Raw genomic sequence first — 18250 nt, forward strand, 5'->3', positions numbered from 1 at the left:
CCCAGAGATTTCATTGCCAGGATTGATGCAAGAGGTGGAGCAATACTCGCAGGTCTCAGTTTTCCAGGTAAATTTCCGAATGTAAAGACAGATCCGAAAGTCTTGATCTGTCTTTACCACGGCAAGGTTTATGTTTTTTGCATCAAAAATGATGCATCGAAATTAAAATCCATAGAAAAAAATTCATAGAAAATAAATGCATCGAAATGCTATCTTTTGAATTAAAAGTACATATCCATCGAAACGTGTCCATCGAATATAGGAATGTACACGTTTCAATGGATATGTACTTTTAAATGTAAAAGATAGCATTTCGATGCTTTTTTTTAACGTTATACCGTTACATGGAGCTGACCAGACCTCAAATCTTGAAAGTATTTCGGCACTGGCCAGCTTCATGTAACGTTTTAGTGCTTATTGTAGATTGGGGGGTTCCCCCCAAACCCCAAGGGCACCCCCCCTAACCCAACCCTAACTCTAACCTAACCCTTACCCCACCACTAACTCTAACCCTAACCCCTTCCCTACCCCTAACTCTAACACTAAACCAACCCTAACTCTATCTAACCGTAGCCCTAACCCTAAATCTAACCCTAATTACCCATCAAAATTAATTATCCATCGAAATGAATTCAATAAATATGCTTTTCAGTGGAAAAGCAATTCAATGAATACATTTCAATGGATAATCATTCGATGGATAGTAACTTGATGGAAACACCAGATACCCCACAGCAAGTGGTCGTTGAGCTAAAGGGACTGGCTCCATTCTTGTGGGCAAAAAAAATCAATAAAATATCTAGGAGTCCAAATAACACCACAAGTAAGTACAATCTACAAAGCCAACTATCACAGATTATTTGCACAGATTCAGCCTTGCTAGATAGAGGGGTTTCTATTTCTCATGGCTGTGGAGAATAGTGGTCATAAAAGCGAATATTCTACCCAGAGTAGTCTACATGTTCCATGCACTTCCCATCCGCATAAGAGCTAAACAGAATCAAAAAGCAGATAATGTCCTTCCATTGGAAGGACGGTAAACCCAGAGTGTTAAGAGATTCTCTTTCGGAAAAAGAAAAAGGTGGAGTAGGATGTCCAAACTATTGAAATATTATCAAGAGGCAAACCTCCTCCAGGGGGCAAATATCAAACATATATAAGACGCTCATCACAAGCCAACATCATATTCCACCACCAAGTCAATTAAGCTGGGCTAAAGAACTTCGGGGGGGATACTCACATTATAAAACTGGGATAAAATCTCTATGGGGCTTACAGAAGACTGGAAGGGTTCTGAACCGGGAATTACATCTAAACAGATAGTGTTATTTACCAGCAGCATTAAATGGGTGGGATCCAAAACGGCCGGGTAGTTGATTGTGGGAGTACGGCCAACTGCGCATGACACTACATGTTTGATGAGGTTGCCCACACTTACGTAATTTTTGGATTGAGGCAAGGACGACGATTAGCATGATAATAGGGAATCTGATACCAGAAGACCCTTTGTTTATATCACATTGTGGGTGTGGGAGGGAAGAAGCAGTAATAAAAGGGAGAAGTATAACTTTATATATGCGACTATGGATCATGGCTAAATACTGCATTGCATGAAATTGGAAAAGACAAGAAGCATACAGTAGCCTGCAGTTTTGTGAATCAATATAAATTATAGATAATAAACATTGTTATAATTTGCCAGCGTTAAGATTAGTTTCACCTTATAGCTTACAACAATACTGGGTGCTCTTGAGATTCCTTGTTGGACTGTATCCATTTGGATTTCAGTCCTATAATTATCCTATGACAGCACACATTTCTGTTAACCTTTTTTGCTTACGCATGCATTTGTCCTTTAGTCAAGCCAATAGTTAGACGATAAATTTATTGTCAGATGTGTCAGTTCATGCAAAAGACATTTGGTAAAGAAAGTAGATTATCTTATTCAAAATGTAAATCGTTCATGTAATTTCTACATATATTTGCCAATTGGTTCCAACCAGCATTAGCTGTTAAGTTGTGTAACCTCAATGCATTTCTCCAGCCCTAATCACCAATTTGTGCTTTCTGTGAGCTGTCACTCCATACAATTTTTACCATTTGTCTTTTAAACAGTTCAACTGATAATACTGTGATTTCCTTGTTCAACTGTATTAGTTCTAGCATAACATTTTTGGCTAGAAGTGATGATCGTTTGATGTGTGTAGCTCCACGCACAAAGAATGGAAAGGTTACCAATGAATATTTATTTTTCTATATGAATTTCAGTTCAGTCCCAATCAATGATCAAAACTGGACATTATTGACAGTTGTTTTATTTACGAATACTACTTACAAAATCCTTTATAAAAATGAACATTAGAAATTCCTGTATAATTTTATTAACATTGACCCGTCTATTCTTTTTTTCAGGATCGTTTGCTTCTTTGGACCTAAAAGTGCTGTGGGAATGCAGAATGATCAGACGTGTTTTCCTTCAAAAATGTTCCTCATCAATTGTACAATTCTTAATAAATCACTATAGAATGTAAATGTTCTTAAATTATTTTGGGTAGCACTGATAAGTTTATTTAAATTCTTGAAGACATTAAACGCATATTAAAATTATTAGACTGTTTCCTGTACTAATATTTACATTTTTTGTGTTTTAACTGAACTGTAAATTATATAATGGCAATGTATGATTCATGCATGCAAATGACCTTGTCTCTGACAGTACTGCTATACATATTTATTTGCTGCTGTAAATAAAGTAAACGGTAAAGGGTTGTTTTTAATGAGACATTTTGAGCCTTTAGCATTCTTCGAACTTTAAGACTTCTTCCTGTTTTAATTGACTGCTTTCAGATTGTTGTAGCTTTTATTTTATTTTCCTTGTGGCACCGATCTCAATTCAAATGACTTCTCTTCCTAAACATTTCAGTCACTGCAGAAGCCACAGAATCTGCTTCAAAATCGTAACTGATATATTGCCTCATGGCACAGTTGGTTGTGACCTATGTAGATGGCCAAAACCGTTCACGATGCCTTTCAGGCACTGATATTTCAGAGTTTATGGCCAAGAATGCCCGCTTGTGATTACATAAATCTAACACTCAAACAGATCCACACAGCTTGTATCCAGGACATAATTCAAAATCTGGTTAAAATCCTAGTTTACTAATAGCTGTATGTGACAGTTGTGCCCTAGGTTGCCGGCAAACGTTTTCTCTGGCCTTTTAGCCCTTTCGCATATGTCCGCAGAATAAACTGTTGATTTATGAAGAAATATTTAACTCTTTTAATGCTTTATGCAGTCTGAAAACATTTATGAATACAAAATATACATGTTGTACAGTTTATAATAACCTTTTAAGTGGGTCTTAATAAAGGAGTACTTACTGGATTGTTGTGTGCTATTCATAAAAGATGGGAAGGGGCACCTCAACTACAATCCATTCGACATTTGCATTTCTCAACATGGTAAACAAATTGCACTGTTTTTCCCAATTCTACTAAAATATCTATACCATCTTACAATACAGAATTACACATAAGTTAAAATTCAAAATTTCAATGAAATGTTATTGTTTTATTTAATTTTAGAAAACGTATTTACAAAAAAGGTATCACTATTGCAAACATGTATATTTCAGCACAACATTTAAGTACAACGGCAATCAAAACTTTCGTCTATTAGTCCCTCACATTACACAGACTCTTCAGGGTAGTCAAAATGGAAATATAACTATTTCATCAAACACATTACAATGCATTATTCTGTGATCTTCCATTTATAAATTCATAGAAGATCAGTGTTAGGTTGATCACTGTGGAAACAACATTACTTGTGGGTTGTTTTTATTGCCCTGTCTTCTCTCATTACATATGACCTCTTCTTCTATGACCCCCACCATTCTTGTGACTTTAGTTAGTTTTTCTTGTTCCCATTTCTCTTATGTGCATGAAACAATCCCTATGTGCTATGTATAACTGGTTAATTTGGGTTGACATGTTGCTAAAGGAGCCTTATTTTTTCATCCAAATTTGTCAGTGTCTTATGGACCTTGGTTATTATTGCTATCTAACCAACTGATTTTTTTCCAGGGGGAAGAAATCCCACAGTCTAGGAAATTAAATTTGAAACTGTGGGGCGAAGTAGCCAATAGACTTCAGTTCAACAACATAGACAACTTGCTACATCATTGTGTCAGTGCTTTGAGGCTAATAAATGTAGGCCCTTGTTCCGAGGATTCACAAGGTGGTGACCCAAGGGAGAGGTGCCACACTGAGCCAGTGATGTTGGGCCTGAGCGTGGTATGGTGATGATCTCCCGGCCACCCAATCTTAATCCCAGCCAGACTGAAATTATTCCTGCCCTTATGATTATGACCTCATCCATAATGACATCATCAACTCAAATCAATGGGTTTAAGAAGACTGGAACATACTGCAAAATGTGCATTAGGCATAATAAGGCTTACGCATGTCACGGTATGTACAAATTGTCATCAGAAAAACACATTAGAATGTACACGGCTCAAGTGAATTAGCAAAGTTCTGTAATTACAATGTGAATCTCAACTTGGTCGATCAGGAAAGCAAACAGCACAGACCTTAGCAAAGAAAGCTGCTTCCTGAAGGGCCGAGCAGAAATGCTACATTTTTAACTGCTGAATGAAGTTGAAAAGGCTAAGGGACTGGTGTCCAATCCCTAAGAATTCTATGTTCATCTGCTATACAAATGGAGGAAGTGACATTAAAGCTGTTTCCTGAGCAGAACAGACTAAAATAGGCATGTTCTGCTTTAACAGCCTTTCTCAGACGTTAGAGTTTGTGAAATGTAAGTTAAAGAATTTCCAATTACCGCTTTTTAGCTGCACAGTTCAAAAGAGGAAAGTACAGAAATCCAATGTAGAGGAAGTCTATGAATACGTAAGAACCGCCTGAGCTAGCAGTTGGAAAATTCAATTTTCAAAGATATTAACTCTGATACTGAGGGGAAAGTGATCTGTTCACTTATAAGAGCTTATAAGAACGGATGTGGAAATATTCCTTGCTAGCCTCCATTTTCTGTTAGCAATTAAATATATAGGCGAGGCCAAGAGCCAGGAACACAGACACAAGATCAGCAGTGCAAGTGCATTGCGCAAGCCGCACCTAAGTCTAAAGGGCTGAGGAAAGGAGATAACACAGCAGTAGAACGTAGCTCGTAGAGAGGAAGCCATAACTCTTGGAGCTATTTTTCTTTCAAACGTGAGTACAATGACTCTTGCTGAGGCTGTATTTAGACTGGCCGTGGAGTACAGGAGAAATGTGTTTTCCATGCATTTAAACATTTAAACTAGAATACCTTTTTCATTATCCTTACCTAACATTCTCATAGCTTATGTGTTCAAAGAATACATGACACGTTACCCGGAAGGTTTATCGCAGATTAGTTTACCAACTTTGATCTTCTTAACAAACCCTGTGAAGAAACTTTGAAATGACGTAAACTGCATTCAAGTCATTGGTGCTTTTGCAGAATGCCACAGCTGCAGCAGTCTATCTAATTCCCCTTCAGCGAAAAAGTGGTAACAAACAACATTCCCTCAAGCCTGAATATACTGGGCAAAATAATAGATGTCTGATCGATTCCTCTAAATTACCACAAACTTTGCATTGAGTGTCTGAGGGAATAGACCATTTTGCCGTAAAGGTAGCCACATTCAGGGTATTTGTATGCAGTTGGAGGTCTGCTTCAACATCATATACAAAGATCCTGTCGACAACCCGGCACATGCCCTTTTCATTTTCCTAGTAGTCGCATTTTTACCCCTAGTTTTGACAAGCTCCCTAGAGCTGGGTAATAGCCCTGCAGCACTGGACCAAATGGCAGTCAGGTCCAGGTCCTCCAACTCTTTGCGGATGAAAATAAGCCAAGGGAGAGAACCTGAACCAGAGACTTTCTGCAAACGTATTACTGCTTCTCTGTATTTTACAAGTCCTGATGCGCTTCATAGTCTGGTTCAGTATGTACGTGCTGGGGGTAAGATCGTGACTCGATTAACAAAAGCCCCTCAACTAATTTTGGTTTATCAAAAGTGATCTGGATGAAATCCCGGTCTCCCAGGAGCATCCTGCCTCTCACACAATGAAGAATATCCCCCCAGATCACAGACTTACACCCTCTGACATGGCATAACCATTGGATGGTTTTGTTCACCAACAATGTTTGGTTTTCGAAACATCTAACACCCAGCCTTGGGACATCATGCATGAACACATCCTTTCCACCAACCCACAGTGGGCACGTCCAAGGGCTGTTTAGGTAATAACACTCTCGTGCACACCCAGCATATTTCTGGGCACCTCCCTGGGACTGTTTAGGTTGCAGGTAGTGCCACGCTTCCTTAAAACACTATCAGCCGGGATGGCTAGCGTAGGTAGTACAATTCTATCATCTAGACCTTTGTTTATATAGCTAGCTGCTCCGAGTTGGCAAACAGGACCTGGACTCCTAGCTTAAGCTCACGAGGTTGGCCTGCACCCCAATTGAACATGTATCTTTCCCCCCCCACCCTTTCTTCCCCCTCTCCTCGTACCCGCTCACTCTCACTCAGAGGCCTCATCCTGCATCAATACTACATCGCTTAATACTTCAAAACGATTTGATATGTGGATGGCATGCACTAATGGTTCGTTAAAGTTAGTCAAGGTGGTCTGTCCCACCATATTGGGAGAGACTGTTCCTGGGGGACATGATGACTGCCCACTAACAACTTGCAGCAGCATTAGCAGATGACCGTTCCTGGAAAATTGTGGGCAGGTTCAAACAGAGCTTGGGATCAGCGACATCAGCAACATCTAGATCACTGCATCCACTTAGCACCTGCCCTGTGGCGGCAACGTTCATCAAGTCCACAGGTGTTACCTCAGGGATGCGCCGGTATACAGGGAGGGGTGAAATTCGATATCCCCCCTTCAAGGGCATGAGTCCAGACCAGATATTAGAATTACATAGTATTTACTGTGACTTTAAGCACAATGAGCAAAAAGATTGACTACTCAGAAAGCATCCAGTGGATCGGCTCCTTTCTTTCCCCTGGCAACACAGTGCCAATTTGTTGGAACAGTTACTGCAATATGCCCGGGGTCAAGAGGGTCTGTCGATATGGTTGACAAATGCATGGCATTGGAGTTTATGCTGCAATTGGTGTTCAAATATCCCCAGCAGGTGCCCCATCAACACCCTCCCTGGCGTCAATGGCATTGATAGTTTAACTGTCCTCCAAGAGGTCCTTAATTTTCATTATAAGGACATTAACATCATTAATAGGCGTAAAGAGTTTAAAAAATGTTCTATGACCATTCGCTGGGGAAATGGAGTTTACAGCTTTCCTCTTTCCCATTATTGATGGGGACCTGGTAACAGACCTTCAATAAACCATGCCAAATATAACACCAATATCAGCGAGTTAGTTCTAGAAAAGTGAGCAAATTAGGTAATTTGTATAAGTTGGAACAGTTAAAACTGACTGTGCAAGTATGCAGTGGTAGATAAGGCTGATCGTTAATAACAGTAAACAAGACTCTAAAAGTCTGAGAAGTCTTAAAAGGCCCTAAAGAAGTCTTAAAAGGACAAACGTCTTAAACGAGACCCGCCATTGTGCTAAAAAGGGACGCCTTAAAGCTGTGCAAAAAGGGGTGCACAAATGCTGTCGACGTGTCCTCAATATAATCCTCATATCCTTGGTGCACTGGAAAAAAAATGGAACATTTAAAAAGTACATAGTCGGCAGCCTTACCAATTAATCAAACAATGAGTGTGGCAGCCACTAACCGATACAGGAAGCGCGGCAAACCAAAGAGCAACAGATAAGATGATAGCTGGTAGCTGTTAAAAGCTGGTATCGCCGGTCCACATACTGCAGCTTTCTTAGTGGTGGTATCGTCAGCAACCTAGCTTTTGCTGAAGGATAGACCCTGCTCAGCAGCCTCGCCAGACTCCAGGCAGCACCCTTTCGCGGCAGCAGACTTACGCTGCATGGTTGAGCCTCCTCAGGTTTTATGGCTGTGACTTCCTTCCATTCCGCTGCTGGGGGCGGGTCCTCTCCAGCAACACTCCAGGACAAGGCCACTCACAGATTAACTGCCGAACCCATATGCATGCATAATTATTTGCCGACCCCATACCCTCACCCGGAATAATTTGGCTCACGCATTGTTGTCAAGTGTTGGCAATAAAAGGCCGTAGGTTTTTATTGTACAGATATGGTTATGTAGATAACAATAATCACATATCATCTTAGTAACATACTTTTGGGCACCGGGTCTTGGGCTTACCCCCTCTGGCCCGTGCCCGCCTTCTCATGTCCCAAGACTTGTTGTGGGGATCGTACAGTGCCTTGTACTTCTTTTCCTTTGTTCTTCTCCCTTATTTGTAGGGTGGGAGGGTTTTGTGGTAAAGAAGCAAAGGTTTGGAAGGCACTAAGTAAACATTGCACCTCCTGTGTGTTTGGGTCCCCGTTCAGGGTCCACAAACTGTGTTTTCTCAGAGCATGCCGCTCTGTATTTATAAGACCCAGGGGAGCCCTGGGTCTTTGATATGTATAGTAGTGGGGGCTGTTGTGTTCCAGCCCCCGGCCGGATAGCCGACTGTCTGGCCCCCTGGGGGGCAGGTCTTTGAACCTGATCCCTGCCTTACTGTTGGTTTCCTTAGGTGCTTAGCACCTTGCTGTATGGAGGAAGGGTGAGGTGATTGTTCACACCTCACCCTTCCTCCGCTTTGTGCTGCACAGACTGTGTGTCTCCCTGGCTTGGTGGAAGGAGAGGAGCAGAGAGGGGGAGAGGTTGGGCTGCCCCTCTCCAGGCCTGATGATGGTGACAGCAGTTACCCTGCCTCGCTTTGGGCGGCCCTGCAGCATTGCCCATAAATGCTGAACCATATGCATGCATATTTATTTGCCAACCCCATACACTCACCTGGAATAATTTGGCTCACACATTGTTGTCAAGTGTTAGCAATAAAAGGCAGTAGGTTTTTATTGTACAGATATGGTTATGGAGATAACAATAATCACATATCATCTAAGTAACATACTTTTGGGCACCAGGTCTTGGGGTTACCCCCTCTGGCCCTTGCCGCCACACGTGGGCAGATTGGCGGCTGACCACGTTCCCCCGAAAGTATCTCCTACTGGCAACCCCTGGAGGCTAGAGTTGCTGTAATTTCTCTAAAGAAATGTTCCATGCCCTGGTTTAATAAATGGGTGCCGTGTTTGTGAAAAAGGTCTGGGTCACCCAGTGTAATGGCCGGGTGCTTTATGAAGCCCAGTCCTCTTGCTGTACAGAATTTCTCTAGCCCCCTGTTGAGTTTTCTTCTAGAAATGTCTATCGGTTTGTAGCAGTTGGCCCCTTGCCATTTCTTTCTGGGTAGGATGGCCGAGAAATATATTTCTTTCCCCTCCAATTATGTGAAATGCCTGCTAGGGAGGAGCACATGTCCTCGAATAAATTTCTCCTTCCAATGGATACCAGGTCATTGCCCCCTAGGTATATGACCAAAATTCTGGCGGGTCTCTGTATGCGACCAGTTCTGCTAGGGTTTTGTGGATCTCGGCCCATCGTAGGCCTCTGTATCCCCACCATGAAGAAATGGTGTTTCTGAAAGGTGGCCTTTCTTTGGTCTCCTCTGTCCATCGGCCCATCCTGAAGATAAATGAGTGGCCGACTATCCATGCTGATTGGAGAGTGGTCCTCCCTTCGCCTGTTGTTTCTGTAGGAAGAGGGAGAAAGAAAAATGAGGGAGGATGGCTATATTAGCTCAGGTCTGATGTATCTTTTGTAGCAATATGACTTCCATCCCCCTATGTTTTTTAGTTGTTGGGGAGCTAGGCCTCCTTGCCATGCTGAGGTGGCGGCACCTATTCTGAATGAATGGGTGCCAAAACCCTTGGGGTCCCACCCTGCTTTGCTGATTGCTTTCATCAGCACCCCTTTGAATTGGTAGCGGCTTAGTGCCGAGGCGTCCATGTGGGTTAGAAACCTCTCCCCTACCTTGGGCCTTTTCGTGTGATAAGGGTTGGTGATACATACCGGGCAGTTTGCTGCCTCATCAATGCAACAAATGTTGATGGTTCTTTTGGCCCCAGTTTTTGATTGTTGGATTTCTATGCTGACGCTCTCTTGTCTAACCCTGACCTCCATGACACCCAGGCCGTTGGTACCCTTGGTGCTGGAGGCAATGAGCTCTCCAACACGGAAAGCCCTGAAGTATGCAGGAAAAAAGCTGTTTTGAATAATAAGATCTTGTATGGATGCCAGCATATGTCATCCACCTGATTTGCAATTTGTAGCAGTTTGTTGAAATCCAGGGGGCGGCGGGTGTCCACCTGGGGGCCCTCTATTCTACCCCTCCCTTTCATTGTGTAGGAAATAAGAGCGCTCTGCATGGGGTCTGAATCACCCCGTATTATTGAAAAATACGAGATTGCAACTAGGTGTCTTTTTGCCCAATCTCTCTTAAAGCCTTATTCATGTGCCCATTGAAAACATATTTCTATGTCTTTAATCGTTATTAACTGTACATGGTTTACGCATGTGGCTTTAAATACTGTTTGTAACCACTTACTGTACTGCGCCGCAGTGGTGCTTGCCAGTGCTTTCTCTGCCATCTCTGTTAGGAAGCCTAAGGAGTTGTTGGCACCCGTTATTGAGGTGCCTGGTTCTTGTTGGACATCCCGGCCATGGCTCTCTGGCACTGGCGTTGATGCCGTTGTTTTGTTGGCACCTGTTTTTGAGGTGCCTGGTTCTTGTTGGGCATTCCGGCCTGGGCTCTCTGGCGCTGGCGTTGATGCCGTTATTTTTCACTTTCTATTATTGCCCAGCATTCCGCTAGTATTGGTGTCATCTGTTCCTGGGCGTGAGGCGCTAGCTCCCGGAATCTTGGCCACTGAAAGCGAGATAAAGCATCTGCAATGTTATTATCTGCCCCAGCGATGTGCTTTGCTTTGACCACAATGTTTTCTTGTAGTGTGACTGCTGTGATGGCTCGTAGGACATTTAGCACTAGAGGGCATTTGGTAGACCTTCTGTTTATGGAGCCTACTACGGCCATGTTGTCGCACCAGACCAAGAGTTCCGTGTTAGCTAGCTGCCTGCCCCAGATGTGTAATGTTAGCCAAATGGGAAATAATTCTAGGATGGTGATGTTCTTAGTCCACCCCACCTGTTGCCATGAGTTGGGCCAGTGTCCTGCCACGCACTCTGAGTCTAGTATGGCTCCAAACCCCTTACTCCCGGCTGCAACGGTGAAAAGGACCCTTTTTGTCCATGTGTTCAAAGACGGATGCCAAAGTAAGGTCCCGTTGAAATCTTTGAGGAAATTCCCCCAAATTTCCAGGTCTTGTTTCACCTCTTTGCCTAGCCAGATGTGTAGGTGGGGTTTGGTGTATGATTTGATTTTTAGTTCCAGACTTTTGGAAAATACCCTCCCTTGGGGGATTATTCTAGCAGCGAAGTTGAGACTCCCTGCTAATGATTGAATTTCTGTAACTGTGCCCTTGTCTTTTGTTGTCAGGCCTTGTATTTTCTCCAGGAGTTCTGCAATTTTTGTCTTTGGGATCTTGCATAGGCCCTGTACAGAGTCAATTTCAATGGCCAGGAAAATTATGTTGGTGGCAGGTTTGGTCGTTTTATCCTTTGCTAAAGGTATGCCCACTGTGCGGCCATTCCTTCTAATTTCGCCAGGGTCTTGTTGCATTCATCAGAATTTGCTGGGCCCATTACCATGAAATAATCGAGGTAGTGTACTACTTTGGTCCCTGGTCTCTGTTTTTTGAAAGTCCATCGAAAAAATGAGCTGAATTGCTCGAATAGGGCACAGGATACTGCACACCCCATTGGGAGGCATCTGTCTACATAGAATTTGTTGTTAAAAGTAAAACCTAACCATTGCTTGGAATCTGGGTGGACTGGCAATAGTCTGAAAGCGGATTCAATGTCTATTTTGGCCATCAGAGCGTTCCTGCCACATTCCTGTATGAGCCTTACTGCCTCCTGGAAGTGTGTGTATGATACCGCGGATTCCGTGTGTGGAATGCCATCCTTTAGTGATTGGCCTTTGGGATAGGATATGTGGTGAATTAGCCTCATTTTCCCAGGTTCTTTTTTGGGGACTAGCCCTAGTGGTGATCTTTGAGGGGCATGTGGTCCCAGGGTCCTGCAATCATGCCTAACAGCAATTCCTTCTTGATTTTGCTCTCCAATATTTGGGGGTTGTCCCTCGCCGACTTCAGGTTCATTGGGATGTTCTGTGACCCTGTGCCCTTAAAAGGGATGGTAAAACCCTTGGTGAAACCCTGCCAGATTGCCTTGCTCGTTTCCCTGTCTGGGTAATTCATGAGTGCTTCTCTAAAATTGTTTGGGTTGATGTGGGTTCTGCCTGGTGCCAAACCTGGGGTTGAAACGGAGTGGATGGTGCTAATCTTTGGCATTTTTGGCTGGCAGTCTGGGGCAGTTGCTTGCTGCGTGGTCACCATTGCAGTTTGTGCAAGCGTGTTTGTACCAGCAGTCCTTACCCCAGGTGCACTGGTTTTTTCCGAAATTCCTGCATGGGGTGTTGGCTTTTGGAGAGTGTTTTTGTCCTGCCTTTGTGTATTAGATTTAGCCGCCCATAGCTGGTTCTTCCGAAAGGGCTGTTCCCCCTTTTTATGTTTCTCATTATCGTTATTTCTGGGACCCTGTGCATTTTTGCTATTTTTGGAGATGTTCTGTGAGGCCACTTCCTCCGATGCGAGCTTGGCGTTTAACGTGTATAAGTCCTTTTGGACCTCGTCCCATTCTATGGCTGGCCTCTCTGACATGCTTCTCCTAAATCTGATATCATATGCTAGCCAGGTCTTCCCTTTTTGAGTGATTTTTACTTCTCATATTTTATCCATGTAATCCCATAGTTTTCTGCCATCATTGGGGAATTTATCTTCGTATATTGTTGCCAAGATGGCGAAGGCCTGTAGCCAGTTGTCCCAATTCTGTTCTACCTGGGCATTTCTGGCTATGGCTTTCTCTTCTATCTTTTTGGGATCCCTAAAAGCATCTTTCCCTTTGTGTTGTGCTTCTATAAGTGAAAAGATTTCTATGAACTCTTTGGCCCAAATGGCCTCTTTGATTGTGGTGTCAATATTCCATGCTAGGCATCTTTTATATCTATTCAGTATTTCAGTCCGGAAGGATTTCAATTTTAATTCTAATTGGGCATTGCAGATCATTGCTATGTCTGTTGGGTTGCTGTTGCTTTGCCCTCTCTGTCCCAGTGGTTCTGTACTGGGGGTTACCCATGCTTTTAAAGCACCTGTGGGGTCTGCTGTGGCTGCAGTTGGCGCAATTGTGCTGGCAGCTGTTGGCATTGCTGGCACCTGTGGCAGTGGTGTGGCTGGGGCTGCTGTTGGGATCGTTGCTGGTGGGGGGGTCACCATTATGGTAGGTTCTAGGGGTATGTTGGGGTTTGTGTGTCCCTGCTTCCCTGTTTGAGGTAATTGTTTCCCCCTCATTTCGCGCAATTATTGTTGCATTTCCGACGTGTTCTTGCACAATTTCGCCAGTTTTTTGTTACCTTTTTTTAGGGTCATCTGTCTCTGGTGGTGTTGTGACGTCATCTTGATTGGGTGGTATGGGTGTCCCTTCCCTTGGTAGCTCGTACATATTCTCCCTGACCCATGCCCAACCATAGTGTTCCGCTGCCTCGATGGCTGCCATAAGGTGGAGTGATTTGGGTTTCTGTGCCGGTGTTCTGGGTTCCTGTGATTTTCGTTTGGGACCTATGTTTCCTTTCAGCCTGTTTGATTAAAAGAAAGATATTTGAAAAAGGCTGTGTTTGGCCCTGCAGGGATCTGAACCCGTGTCAGCAGTCTCTGCACAGATGTCAAAATGAGCTCTCTACTCGTTGTGCAATAGCACCGTCTATCATGCACATTATAATGCTTGTTGTATTATTTTTGGATTCTTGTGGGCTTGCAAAAAATGCTGTTTTCCGTGCTGGGTAACTGTAGAGTGTTGCCCCAAAAAATATTTTGGTTTATGTTCAGACAAACTGCAGCAGTGGTCTTTGGTGAGCTGAAATTATTTCTTGTGCGCAGGTTCGAGTTATGCGTATAAACTATGCCTTTGTTGTTCACTGCAATTAATTGTGTGTGCCCTGTTGGCATGGGCCTTAAAAAATGCCCCAAATGCTGTATGAACCAAAAGTTGTCTGCCTACTGCTTCAATTACAATGTTCGTTGTACTTTTGCAATAAGGTTTCCCGGAATGGGGTTTCCCTGCAGCCTCAGTGTTTAAACTTGCAATATTTCTGTTGAAATTGACGCGCAGCGTGCGTTCCGGGTCCGCCGGCGAGCGGCTGTCCGCGGATGTTTATCTTTGTTGCACGCGGTTAGAAAAAACAGTGTTCTATTTCATGCTCACAGCCCGCCTACGCTGGGCTGCTCTGCAGGTTCCTCCTTTCTTCATTCGCGCTGGTAAGTGGAGTCCTGCTTCCCTTCGGTACGTCCCAGGAGACTTTCTTTATTTGTTCACTGTTCGCCACTCGCTGCTGTGCAGAGGTTCATGAACAGTGCACTGTTCAAAGGGAAACAAAGACGCTGCAAATGCAACGAACTTCAGAGTTTGCTAAAGAAGCAAATGTTTGGAAGGCACTGAGTAAACAGTGCCCCTCCTGTGTATTTGGGTCCCCGTTCAGGGTCCACAAACTGTTTGTTTTCTCAGAGCATGCCGCTCTGTATTTATAAGACCCAGGGGAGCCCTGGGTCTTTGATATGTATAGTAGTGGGGGCTGTAGTGTTCCAGCCCCCGGCCGGATAGCTGACTGTCTGGCCCCCTGGGGAGGGGCAGGTCTTTGAACCTGATCCCTGCCTGACTGTTGGTTTCCTTAGGTGCTTAGCACCTTACTGTATGGAGGAAGGGTGGGGTGATTGTTCACACCTCACCCTTCCTCCACTTTGTGTTGCACAGACTGCGTGTCTCTCTGGCTTGGGGGAAGGAGAGGAGCAGAGAGGGGGAGAGGTTGGGCTGCCCCTCTCCAGGCCTGCTGATGGTCAGCAGTTACCCTGCCTCGCTTTCTTTATGTGCTCATATTCAACGTGTAACATCACAGGACCTTGTTATATTCTCAACATTCTACAAAACAAACAAAAGTATACAAAAATATCAAAAGATAAAAGATGCAGATGTAACAATTGAATCCTTCTGTTTAGAATCACGTAATGATTAAGGTGTAAAGGGTGCCTGTAGACACTTGACATGACAACAGGTGAAATAAGCATGGCACTAAGATTTTATATTTATATTTTTATATACTTTCATTTGTTTTGTAGAATGTTTGGAATGTAACAAGGTCCTGTGATGTTACACGTTGAATATGAACACACGAAGAAAGAATAAGTGCCCTGAAGACAGCACCAATAAGGGATGCACTCTGTATTAATTTGAATGCATTTCTAAACAATGAGTATTGGTCCTAGAAACACATAGCAAGTGTTGGCACATTGTTGTCCTCCTGAATTAGGGAGGTCCCATTGTTCAGGGTATCAGTAGATACTTTTAGTTGCTCACCGAGTAGGCAGAGAAGAGGCCAACTTATATTCGCTTCTCCACTATCAGTTTGGTTTTATGCATTTATGTATATGTTCTGAATACTAGTATGTGTAAGAATGAATTGTGATTATGTTGCTTTTTTTAAGTAAGATGTTTTGTCAATTGATGATGTTTGATAAATATTAAAATATGTATATTTTTGGATAATCCATGGTGATCGGCCCTCAATTATGGTAAAGTGGTGGACATAACAATGTCAGGAGCCACCTTATAACCAACCTAGAACGGAAAGGAAGGAAGCTGTTTTGTGGGATTTTGTATGTTGTTTATTTATCACCCACGCAGCCCCTAAAAAGAGGATCCTGTAGCTCTAGATAGCTGAGGAACTCATGGTGGCAACAGTAAAAACAGACACAAGTGATCCCAGTTCAAGGGTGTTTATTGAACAATCTTTGCAGGGTGGAAAAATGCCTAAACTAAACCTAAATCTAAGATGGGAGCAAGCATCGACCATCGAAAGAAAATAAGGCAGTCCTAGTGGCGTTGTGTCAAAATAAAAAGGGCCTATATTAAGAGAACCATTGTCAAACCTTAGAACTACTACAAAAAGGGTGTGGGGTGGTTTTCAAGAAAAGAAGGAAGTGTTCTCAAATAATAAGTCAGGATGCGGTAGCATGGGTCTCCCTTCCCCACATTTTGAGCATTGGACACGGTGTGATCTTGGAGCACAGCACACACTCGAGCTTCCCCAGCACGAGTCGACAGTTCTGTTCCAGTTTATCAGGAGCCTCGATGTGACGGATCAAAAACCGGAATTAAGGCATCCAACCATATACTAATGACACGCCAGCCATGAGGATTCAAAGTCAAATATATTTATTATATAGCAGCATTTTTCAAATGGATCTCAGCACGCCACGACGTGTAAGGCAGACACCATGAGGGGGGAGAGAGCGAGCATCAGTACAACAGTCACATGTATAGCAAACTTCACAGCATTAGAAGGCATTGTTCAGACATCATCAGGCTAGGGTTCAAGGGGTTACTGCGTAATTCATTCTAATTAAACATACATTATTGCCGCCAGCGCCAAGACAATTAACTATCTGAGAACCAGGTGCATCTGGACGGAGTAAGGCATATCATGTTCCCTATAACGAGGTGGCATTCCTTGCTTTACCAGCTAACATTATCTTTCTGTGCTATGGTCAGACAGTTCTGAAGCAGAAATGAATAACAGCTCCCACGGAGGAGCACATACAGCCATATATAATTATTTCTAGCTGCCTGCTATAATTGCCTATCAAGACTGGATGGCACCTGGGTTTGCTGATTAGTCGTGCTCACGTACAGCTTCAAGGTTCTCATTATAAGACAAACAAGTCATTTGGCGGCCTGGCATTCCTAACTATGTAAGCAACTCAAAGTTCAAGCAGCGGTCGGTTACTGTGCTCAAACTGAGAACCAGAATATATATGATGAGCAGAGAGAACAAAACTGAAAATGGCTCGCTTACACAAAATGGCTTCTCGAGCAATGGTTTCAGGTTCACATGTTGCAACATTGGTTCATGATGCGAAAGTGATGCGAGTGTGCTTAGGCCAACACATAATCAGACGGCATAGTTGCATTTATGTTTTATCAAAGCCTCCTTTTGGCCTAAGCCAAGAGCATCACCCAAAAACTGCATCTTCCTCAGACCAAGTGTCTGAGTTGTCGTCGGAACAACCCGAATCATTCTCATCAAAAATGTCAATGGACATGAATTCTTTAATCGTGGCATCCTGTGCTGCCATTGCATTGTTGGTGATTTTGGAAAGTTCGGGTTTCATTTTGATTTTTGTGACAGCCTGCGCACAGCTACCCCGTATCATGGTGCAAATGGTGGGTAGACACTGCACGCAGCAACAACAGAATAGTACGATACTGAGTATTATGGCCAAGAATGAGAATATCTTCCACCCCCAGGATCTTAGCATGTCCCAGAAACAGCCACCAATGTTCCAATCACCCTTGGGGACATGAATTTCTGTACTTAGTAGAAGCAACCTTTTTATCTCTTTGAATATTGTGGGGGAGGAGTTAAGTAAGTAAACACAACACGCGGATCCCACTAATTTGCATACACCGCCGCATTCTGCCAAAATGACGTAAAGCACCATCCTATTTTGAAGGACCACCAATCTGATTGCTTTTTGCTCTAATGTCATATTATACATAATGTGGGTAATTCATAGGATTCGGCGCACAGAGTGCACGTGCGGCAGTCTGCACCAGCAGCTGGCGCACAGAGTGCGCGTGCGGCAGTCTGCGCCAGCCGTGTGCGCCAAAACCCATTTCAGCGCACAGCGTATTCATGGATTTTAACATCCATAACCAGCCGCGGCACAGCGACTCTGCAGCAGTGCCAGTAATGCCCCCAACCCCGCCCCGTGTGCCAAAAACATCGCACAAATTCCCTACATGGCGCAAACGCCAGTGGACCAGCATACAGCCCCCCAACCACGAAAATGCGTGGGAAACTCCTTGCGCATTCCTCGGAATACGCGTACCCCGCTCATGCTAGCGAAAACGTGTGTAAACGTCCACGCGCACCCCTCGGAATACACGTACCCCGCTCGTGCTAGCAAAAACGCATGTAAAAGTCCACGCGCACCCCCGGAATACACATACCCCGCCTGCGCTAGTGAAAACGTGT

The 18250-nt window shown here is 43.7% G+C and overlaps 1 protein-coding gene across 3 annotated transcripts in view; it reads left to right on the forward strand.

The window, feature by feature from the left end:
* NMU (neuromedin U) overlaps nt 1–2782 on the forward strand; it is a 696290-nt gene extending 693508 nt beyond the window's left edge. For all 3 annotated transcript variants that reach the window (XM_069631628.1, XM_069631629.1, XM_069631630.1), the window contains one exon: nt 2413–2782. The gene's annotated coding sequence lies outside the window, so the exon portion shown is untranslated. The remainder of the gene's footprint in view (nt 1–2412) is intronic.
* The last annotated feature ends 15468 nt before the right edge of the window (nt 2783–18250 follow it).

This window comes from Ambystoma mexicanum, chromosome 6q, assembly GCF_040938575.1.
Source record: "Ambystoma mexicanum isolate Mex_15411 chromosome 6q, UKY_AmexF1_1, whole genome shotgun sequence".
Taxonomy (NCBI): Eukaryota; Metazoa; Chordata; class Amphibia; order Caudata; family Ambystomatidae; genus Ambystoma; species Ambystoma mexicanum.